This window comes from Diceros bicornis, unplaced genomic scaffold, assembly GCF_020826845.1.
Source record: "Diceros bicornis minor isolate mBicDic1 unplaced genomic scaffold, mDicBic1.mat.cur scaffold_268_ctg1, whole genome shotgun sequence".
Classification (NCBI taxonomy): Eukaryota; Metazoa; Chordata; class Mammalia; order Perissodactyla; family Rhinocerotidae; genus Diceros; species Diceros bicornis.
In genome coordinates, this window is record NW_026691144.1 from 56,115 (window position 1) to 65,106 (window position 8,992).

The 8,992-nt window shown below is 46.4% G+C and overlaps 1 long non-coding RNA gene across 2 annotated transcripts; it reads right to left on the reverse strand.

The window, feature by feature from the left end:
• Positions 1 to 204: 204 nt before the first annotated feature.
• LOC131402799 (uncharacterized) lies at positions 205 to 5,783 on the reverse strand. Of its 2 annotated transcripts, none has more exons than XR_009218980.1 (6): positions 5,605 to 5,783; positions 4,773 to 4,864; positions 2,164 to 2,283; positions 1,660 to 1,725; positions 437 to 503; positions 205 to 278 (listed from the first exon to the last, which is right to left on the reverse strand). It is a non-coding gene; the product is annotated as an uncharacterized LOC131402799 (long non-coding RNA). The 2 variants fall into 2 exon arrangements; XR_009218981.1 differs by lacking the exon at positions 437 to 503 and adding an exon at positions 578 to 726 and having other exon boundaries at positions 232 to 278.
• Positions 5,784 to 8,992: the final 3,209 nt, after the last annotated feature.

Genomic DNA, 8,992 nt, shown 5'->3' on the forward strand with positions numbered 1-8,992 from the left:
AGTGGGAGACCCCACCTGGTCCTGGGTGTCTCTCAGCAGGGCGGAGTACTCCGAGGATGTGGGCTCCGAGATGCTGAGGTTCCAGCTGATGATGCGGAAAAGTAGCTGGTGCTCTCTCTTAATGGATAAACTCTGGGCTGCGGAGCCAGGAGCCACCGAGAGGAAGAGCAGACAGGTGGCAACACTCAGCTCCCAGCACAGAGGCATGGTGGCCCACGGGATCAGGGTGGCGGGTGCAGACAGCGTCCACACAGGTGGCTGCCCCATCCTTCTCAGGCCTGGGGAGAGAGGGATGTGGGGAGTCTAGAGAGAGGTCCTGAAACCTCCGGGGGTGGGGGCCAGAACAGGAACGAGGAAATGGGAGGACAGTGGAGAGACAGAGAGGGGTGGTCACAAAAGTGGTCATTAGGGGCAAATGCTGAGGGGATGGTCTCACCTGAGGGAGACCAGTCTGCAACTTGAGTAGAAGGGGCCCAGGCTGCTCTTCTTGAACAATGATCCAGCTGGGGAGGAAGGAGGAGGAAGAGGAGCAGGAGGGACAGGGGTTGGAGGAAGGGCTGGGTGGGATTTAACCCACCAGGAGCTGCTGGAACCAGGGTTTCACCAGGCTCTGCAGGACCTTCTCAGTGAAGTTGAACATGGCATAGCCATTGCTCATGTCTGATGAATACCGGAGGGTGGAGATGGTGACGTTGACTGTGAGGGTCTTCAGGTTGTGCCCCAAAGCTGCAAGACGAGAGGGAGAGCGATGGCCATCTCTGAAAGCTGGCCTGAGACCAGACCAGAGTCCTGCACTCATTATAATCTGTCGTCTTCTGTCCCAGTGGCACCACCACCCACCCGTGTGGTCACCCAAGTCAGAACCAGCACATCTACTCAGCTCCTCCTCCCTCCCAGTAACACCCATTCACCTTGCACACTGGTCCTCACATACACTCCCTCTCTCCATCCCTGTCCTAGCTCAGGTCTTAACTTCCTTCACCCGGACCAACACCCCAGCAGGCTCACTGGATGCTCTGTCTACAGGATGTTCTACATGGACTACTAGAAGAATCTTTCTGAAATGAATACCTCACTAGGGCCACCACTGCTCTAGTACCACCCATGGCTCCCTATGGCCTTCAGTGTTTAGTTCAACCTTCTTGACCTGGCACTCAAGTCTCTACTCAATCTGGCTCCTGCTGACTTTTCAGTCTCATTTTATCCATCTATTGCGGGTTAAACATTATGCTTCATGCAACCCAAATTCGTTTCAATTCTCCCCATACGGCATCTTGTTTCTGGCTGGAGCCTTTGCTCATGGAATCCTCTCTGCCAGGAAAACCCTTCATCCTCTATTTACCAGGTTCCCTCCTACACATTCTTAAAGACTTCATTCTGTTGAAACTTTCTCTAGCAAGCTCTTTCCCTCCAAATTATGCCAGGTGCCTCTCCCCAAAATATCCCACATTGTATTATAATGATGTGTTAATTCCACAAGACTAGGGGCTCTCTGAGAGCTGGCCTTAGACTGAATCGTTGGTATAATCTTTGTGATCAGCATGATTGTCCTAAAACCAGAATTTCATACCCTGGCTTCCCACCTCCTGGATCAAACCTGGCTCATGGGGAGTGGGGCCAGAGAGCTTCTCTTGGGAAGGAAAAGGGGCCCCCAGATACCTGTGGTGGCTTCTGGTGGCTCAGGTGATGATCAAGTATGCAGGGACGTGGTGGCCGGCTCGGGAGCTGTGGATAAGGCTGTCATCAGGGAGGGACAGAGTGGGAGGAGAACCGAGGCTCACACGGGCTCCAGCACTGGCTGTCTCAGGACCACCATTCACAGGTGAAGCATAAATGAGAGTGAGGGGACCGGTGACTGTGTGAGTAGAAGGAATGAGCAAGCCTGTGGAGGAGAGGAGCCCAAGAGAGAGAGATAGGTGAACAAGAGTGACTGAACTCAGAGGAGAGATAGATAGGCAGAAAAATGGGCAGATGGATGGGATACCTGGAAAAGGAGGACCAAGGGCAGGGCTTTAGGAGAATCAAAGTGAAAACCATGTGGGGTCAGAATGTGGTGGAGAACATGTCTGTGTCTAAGGCTTTCTCACACTGGCTGGGACTCTCCACCAGAACCCGGGAGGGAGAGAAGGGATGAATTAGGGTCCTTCCAGGTCCTTCCTTCACCAAGGACAGCAGATGAAGGAGAACAAGTGCTCCCAAACTACAAATGCAGACGGGACACAGGAGACCAGGGCCAGGAATACTCACTGGTGGTAGTTGGGGCCACGGCTCCATAGGTGTAACCTGTGGAGAGAAGGTGAGAGGAGCTGAGCAAGTGTTGGGGTGAACATAAAGAATTAAGGGAGAGAAAGGATGTAGGGACCTTTGTGGGAAAAGCAGAGGGGAAAGCAGAGGGGACGAGTGGAGGGGTGTTCAGGGGGAAGGCAATAAGTTGGAAGGTGGCTGGACCCAGTGATCACACAGTGATGAGAAGACTGAACCCAGACCAGGAGGATAGAGAGATGGATCATAGCTCACTTTAGAGCAATGGAGGGAACACAGAACAGACAGCGTGGCTGTAGCACAGCCCCTCACCACTGAAGCAGAGGCTGTCCCAGTCCAGGGTGAAGGAGCCCAGGTAGGTGACGCGCTGAGTCTCATGGCTCAGCTCCCAGTAGAGTCACTCTCTGTCCAGCCTGGGACCTGCGGGGGTCAGAATGGAAGGTGCAGATGATGTCCACGCCAGTGGCTACCCCACCCTTCTCAAGCCTGGGGGACGAAGATCATGGGGATGTGGAATACTGAGCAGGGGTCATTCTGGGTGTGTAAAGCGAGAGAGGGGAAGGGAGGAAGGTGATGGAGATGCTGAAGGGGCTGCTCTGATGCCTGCAGGGGCTCTCCTAGGTGTCTACCTTGTGAGACAACCCCCTGACAAGTAAGACCTGACTTCTTTTAGGATGTGGATGGGGGGGCCTGTGAGTGGCAAAGAGGAGTGAACACACAGACCTGGGTGAGGGGGCACCTGCAGGTCTGCACAGACAGCAGCGAGAACAGTCAGTGGCCTGTGCCATCTGACACATGCAGGCAAGAAAGCACCGTTATGTTCTCTTGGTTCTACACTCCATGGTCTTTTCTTTCTACTTCTTTCCTACTCCACAGCCATCACTCAGGCCTAGGGAACAATCATCTTATTCCTAATCTTATTCCCAATCTTATTCCCAGCACCTCCTATCTTGCCTATTAAGTCTTTATTCTTAACCATGAAGTCCATTTTAACCCACATGCTTAGACCAAACGCTAATCACATCATCCTTCTACTCGCATCTCTCCAGAGTGTTCCCCTTGTTCTAAGAACAGAGTCCCAAGTCACCCCTGATCTGATCCTGCCTGTCCCCCCTCGCCAGTGTGGCTCACACCCCTCCCCGTGTGTTGACTCGGCTCAGCCATCATTCTTCTCAGTTCATGGACACACCAGGCTCTCTGCTTCAGGGGTGTCCTCATGCGTGTCCCTCTGCCTGAAACGCTTTCTTGAACACACTCCCACACCCTCACTCCAGTCTAACCCTCCTGCCAGCTAAATCCAGTCCCAACTCTAGCTCTCAAGCTAAATATCAGTCCTTCTCAAGAGGGCTTCTCTGGCCCCTCATGTTGATTCCCCTTGTGCCAAACTCCCACATCACTCTCATCATTAACTTTTCAAAATCCAAATTCCCAAATACAATGTAAATTCCATGGAGGTGGGACAAGGTCTCTCTGGTTCTCCAGGTCCCCATGCATGTGTCCCAGGGCCTGGCTCATGAGATGAGGAACCATCCCGGTTTGTCTAGGACTGCCCTGGTTTGAACACTAAACGTCCTGTGTCCTGGAAAACCCCACTGTCCTGAATAAACGAGGATGGTTGTTCACCATTAATTATACACTCAGAGACTATCTATTGCATGACCAGCACACATTCCCCTCAAGAACATCACAGGAAAGCTAGAATGAAAAAGGCACACACACATACACACACAATTAGTAGAGGCCAACAACTAAATACAAAAGTACTTAACAAGATTCTCTGCAACGTGAATCACCAGACCGTTATTTCAGAAAAGTTTCAAGAAACAAAGTTAATTCCCTTTAGAAGGCAAGGTGGAGAGGACAGTCTTTTTGGAGACTAGCGCCCTTCCCTTCAATCTACAGTGTTGCTTAGTACTCCTCCAAATGATTTGAAATGTCATAAAGAAAAAAAATGCTCAAAATAAATCTGGCTACTGGCAAATTGAATTTTAAATTTGTTATTAATACAAAGAAGTTCAAATCATCTTTTTCCCTGAATGCTCCTTTATTTCAAATTTATGTGGAGGATTTATAGGACTTTAGAAATCAAATTGAAAGGGTCTAAGGAATGTTGCTGAGTATCCCTGCTAATATTTCATGGGATGTCCTCTAATACTACATACACACGCAAAACATTTCTGTATTTATATTATATATAAATCCTGACTTTTGAATATTATGCCATGCAAGTAAATCTATATTTTCTACTATAATACACATTTGCAGTTATTTAGGTTTGTTTCATGTGTTTTTATTTGCATATAACTGTACTTACTGAAATATTTACCACATAGAACCACACACAGCTTACCATCTTTCCATCCATCAACTATCAATAATTTTTCTCAAGATACCTTCACTCTCAGTGACTCCAGGTGGTGACAACCGGAGCCCAGGAAAGCTCACTGGCAGGTCTTCTGCACAGCGGATGCTGCCGGAACCTGTTGGTACCAGGTCCACAGGGTACTCACCTGGTCACACAGAAATCCATGGATCAGCGAGGACAGGTGGACCCTGAGCCTGGTTTCACATCAAACTTGAGCTCCACGGATGCTTTTCGTGTCTGAGGGGGGATAAAAAGCACAAACAAGCTTTTGAGGCCTTTTATAGGGTGTTGGATGGAAAGGCCAACCCCATTCACTGTTCTATTTTTGTATTTACTGATTTAACTGTAACTGTTGGTTGTGGCTGGATTTTCCCGATTCCTATCCAGCCACCTGTTGCTCCCCGAGATGGGAGAAAGCAGCTTCGTGCTGTGTGCACTTGAGTCGCTCAACTCACTTGGCTGGACAGAGACTTTTTGGTGACTCTGTACCCTTTAAACAAGCTTGTCATTTAGGGACACTGTAAGTGACTCGCTGACTTCTCAACAAGTTCCACACTTCATTCAGGGCTCGGGAGATTTTCAGGTCCTGGAGCAGGTTTCCCAACCTCGGCACAACTGACATTTGGGGCCGGATAATTCTCTGTGGGGCTGTGCTGGGCCCTGGAGGATGCTGAGCAGCATCCTTGCCTCCCCCCCAGATGCCAGGAGCGCCCCATTTGTAACGACCCAAACATCGCCTCCAGAAGCGGCTAAAGCCCCCTGGGGACAAAATCACACAGAGGACGGTGACGGGGACTCAGAGGAGGGGACGGCGGCGCCCCGAGCCAGGAGGAACAGCAGCCTCGGGGGCCCTGAGCGAACAGCCCGGGGGAAACGGGGCTGCGAGGGGACGGAGAGACGCCGACCCCTGACGGGGCTGCCCACGGCCCAGGCCCCTCCCTGGACCACGACTGGAGCCGGGACCGCCCGCCGCTCACCGAGCTCCGCCTCTGAGGGCGAACGTCCAGGGGAATTCGGTCCGCAACGAGAAGACGGAACACACCGCTAAGAACGCCCGCTCCATCCACGGCGCCGCCCGCGCTTCCGGTTCCGGTCTCGGGCGGGCGTTCGGTGAGGACGAACGTTTGGGGGCTGCGGATTGAGGCGGCGGGCGGGGCGAGGCCGTGCACCCCAGCCTCGGGGGAGATGTCTAGTTTCTAGAGTGAGTGAGAAGCTGGAAAGCAGGCTGGGTCAGCATCAGGGACAGGGACAAAATCTAGGGGCGGGCTGTGGGCGGAGCCAAGGCTGTGAGTGACAGCAGGCCGGGGAGGCAGTTCTATGGGCGGGAACAAGGGTGCAGGCAGGGCAATGAGCCGGGACCAGGCTGTAGGCGGAGGCAGGCCCGAACGTTGTGGGCTGAGACCATTTCCAGGGGCGGGAAGAGGTGGGGTGTGGCTGGAATAATTCAGGCAGACTTTACAGGGGGAGGAAATCAGCTCCAAGGGCGTGGCTGGAGGGGAGGCTTTCCGTGGACCCCTAGACTGTACAGGTAGCTGGATGTTGAACAGCTGTTCTTCATTCCTTTCCCCACCTTTACATAGCCTCATAGAACGATGTGCCCATATTTAGAATTCTAAATTTTTTGTGCGTTTCCTGTTCTTAATTTCGTTAAAAAATTGGATCATATATTCACATTTCTCTACAACTTGCTGTTCCAAGCCAGTAGATAAGGATATAACGCTATTTTAATTTTAAAAATCTGGGGGGAGGGAGGCCTACGTCATAGGTGCACGTATAAGAAAACTTCAAATATTCTCACTCTACCACTGTCTCCCGGTACTTTTGCACAGAGATAAACATCCTTTCCTCCTCTATCCTTCCAGACATACTGTGTATATGTGGGACTGTGTATATGTTCAAGCCCAAGAGGGGTGTCCCCAAGCAAAACCTGAAGCCCATGAATTGTCTCATGCATCAGAAGTTAATGAGAAGAGATTTAATTTTCTGGTGGAAGGAGAGGAACCAGTGATGAATCCATAGGAAGACAACAAAGAAACAAGAGAATTTTACCATTTAAACGGTCAAAGGAAAAAGTGAGAAAGAAAATGTATTCATACTAGCTGACGTAGCACATTTCTGGATAAGATTCGTATGCTATAAAATGGTAAACACTGATGTCATAAAACAGTAGACATTGAATTTTGATTTATCTTAATTCATTAAATAGTTATATTGGGCAAGGGGAATTATGTTTTTAACATATGTAAGAACTCTTTGTGCTGATTTTTTCAGAGAATAAATAAACTATAAATAGTCAAAATCTGAAAAATGAAAAAGCTGTATGAGTAGCTAATTTAGAAATATAGATTTTAAACCAGAAAATTAAAGAAGTTGTTTTTGGAACCAGAGTCAAGAGTGGGGAAAGTAGCTTTTCATTATAAGCCTTGGAGTATTATTTGAGAGATGTGCGTATACATACACACACACGCACACACACAGAAGCCTGAATTTGTATTCCAAAGGGATCATCTAACTCTACAAAGAATTTGTAAAAAGGATTCACTTTACAAGAGTAGAACGTATTTTGAAAACTACAGACTTCAAGCATTAAAAACGCTGTCATCATCCCGGTGGAAAAATGAATGGGGCATCACTTTCCAACCCACATGTTGATAAGCCTTTTACATACATTACTCTTGAGTATTCTCACAGAAACCCATAAGGAAGATAGTATTATCTATCTCCATTTTGCAGATGAGGAAATTGGTGACAGCATATTGCTAAAATTTTCATATAAGTTCTCAATAGATATTGTTTTATGTTAAAATTGTTTATTGAATTTTCTTTTCATTAATAAAATGATATGTGTCACTCTTACAAATAAGCAAATGATGTGTAAAAGCAATTTAGCAAAACTACAGTTTTCTTTTGATATAATTAAATATAACAATCACTTTATCATTTTTCTGCTGTCTGCCTCACATCTACGAAGATGCTTCGTATCCCAAAGGCTTACTAGAAAAATCTACTAAAAATCAAGAATCAGGGAATACCCATATTATGCCAGGTTCCTGAATACATGCAAAAAAAGCCATTATAACAATTTTTTGTACAGAAATCTTAGATCATTCATGAAATGATAACGACACAAATCATGATTAGGCAAGGTATTTCTGTAGAATGACAAATATTTAAACTTTAGACATTTAGAAAGGTAATTCATTACAGTAACTAATGTGTATAAGAATTTTTTCAAACTCACTAAGTGCCAGGAAGTCATTAGACAAAATGCACTGCAATATTATTCACAATAACCAAGAGATAGAAACTGCCTAATTGTGCACCCGTGGGTGAAAGGATGAAGAAAATCTGGGGCATCTATACAATGGAATATTATTCAGCCTTAAAAAGGAAGGAAATCCTGTATTCAGAATTGCTTGCCTGGATCATTTCAGTAGCCATGTGCTTTCTTCCTTAGTCCCTTCTGATCCATTCACCAACCAGGAACCAAGGTGATCCTTTTACAATGTAAGCGCCACAACCTCTAATGGATGCCTAAAAGAGATTTTGGAGGTGGACTGCCTGGGTACCAGCTGTGTGACCTTGGTCAATTATATAACCTCTAATGTTCCTCATCCATACAATAGAGGTTAATAGTATTGTCTCCATGGCATTGTTGTGAGGATTAAATGAGTGAATACATGTCAGATGCCTAGAAAGTGCCTGGCACATGATAAGGCATCATGAAAAATTTAACTGTAATTATAATCAAATTAAATATTGTGATGGCCTATTAATTAAGTTGAACCATATGAAATTTCTAATATTCAACCATTTTGACCCATTATTATTGTTGAATAAATGATAAAAGTCTAGGCAGGTTTGTTAGAGTCAAAAAGGATTGGATAAATGAAAATATTATTAGAAAAAATGATCTGAAATAGATTGCTTTGCAATTTACAAAGCAGTTTCTCATACTTTGTTTCATTTAATCTCTATAGAATGCTTTTCAGAGTCTTATTACCACTGTCTCTGAAGGAGTAACCGACTTTCCCCAAATCACACCACATTAAATAACACAATTAGAGTGGAAACATCATTTCAAGTATAAATCCCATATGATATTTTTTTCCCCTTCATAATAACATTGGTCCTCTCAAGCAAGTGATGAAATAATGTTGATTCCTAGGAACTTAGTCTTAAAGAGACATACTCTCAGATGATAAACACTATGTATTTGAAACAAGGGTGTTGTGAGAAGAAACTTGGAACCCATGCTTTCTTGGTTTTCAAGTCCATGATTAGACTTCTGGTAAACAGTCAAAGAAGGGAAAGGGTGAATAATAGTCCAGAATGAAAAAGTTTGATGTATATGTAACTTTATTG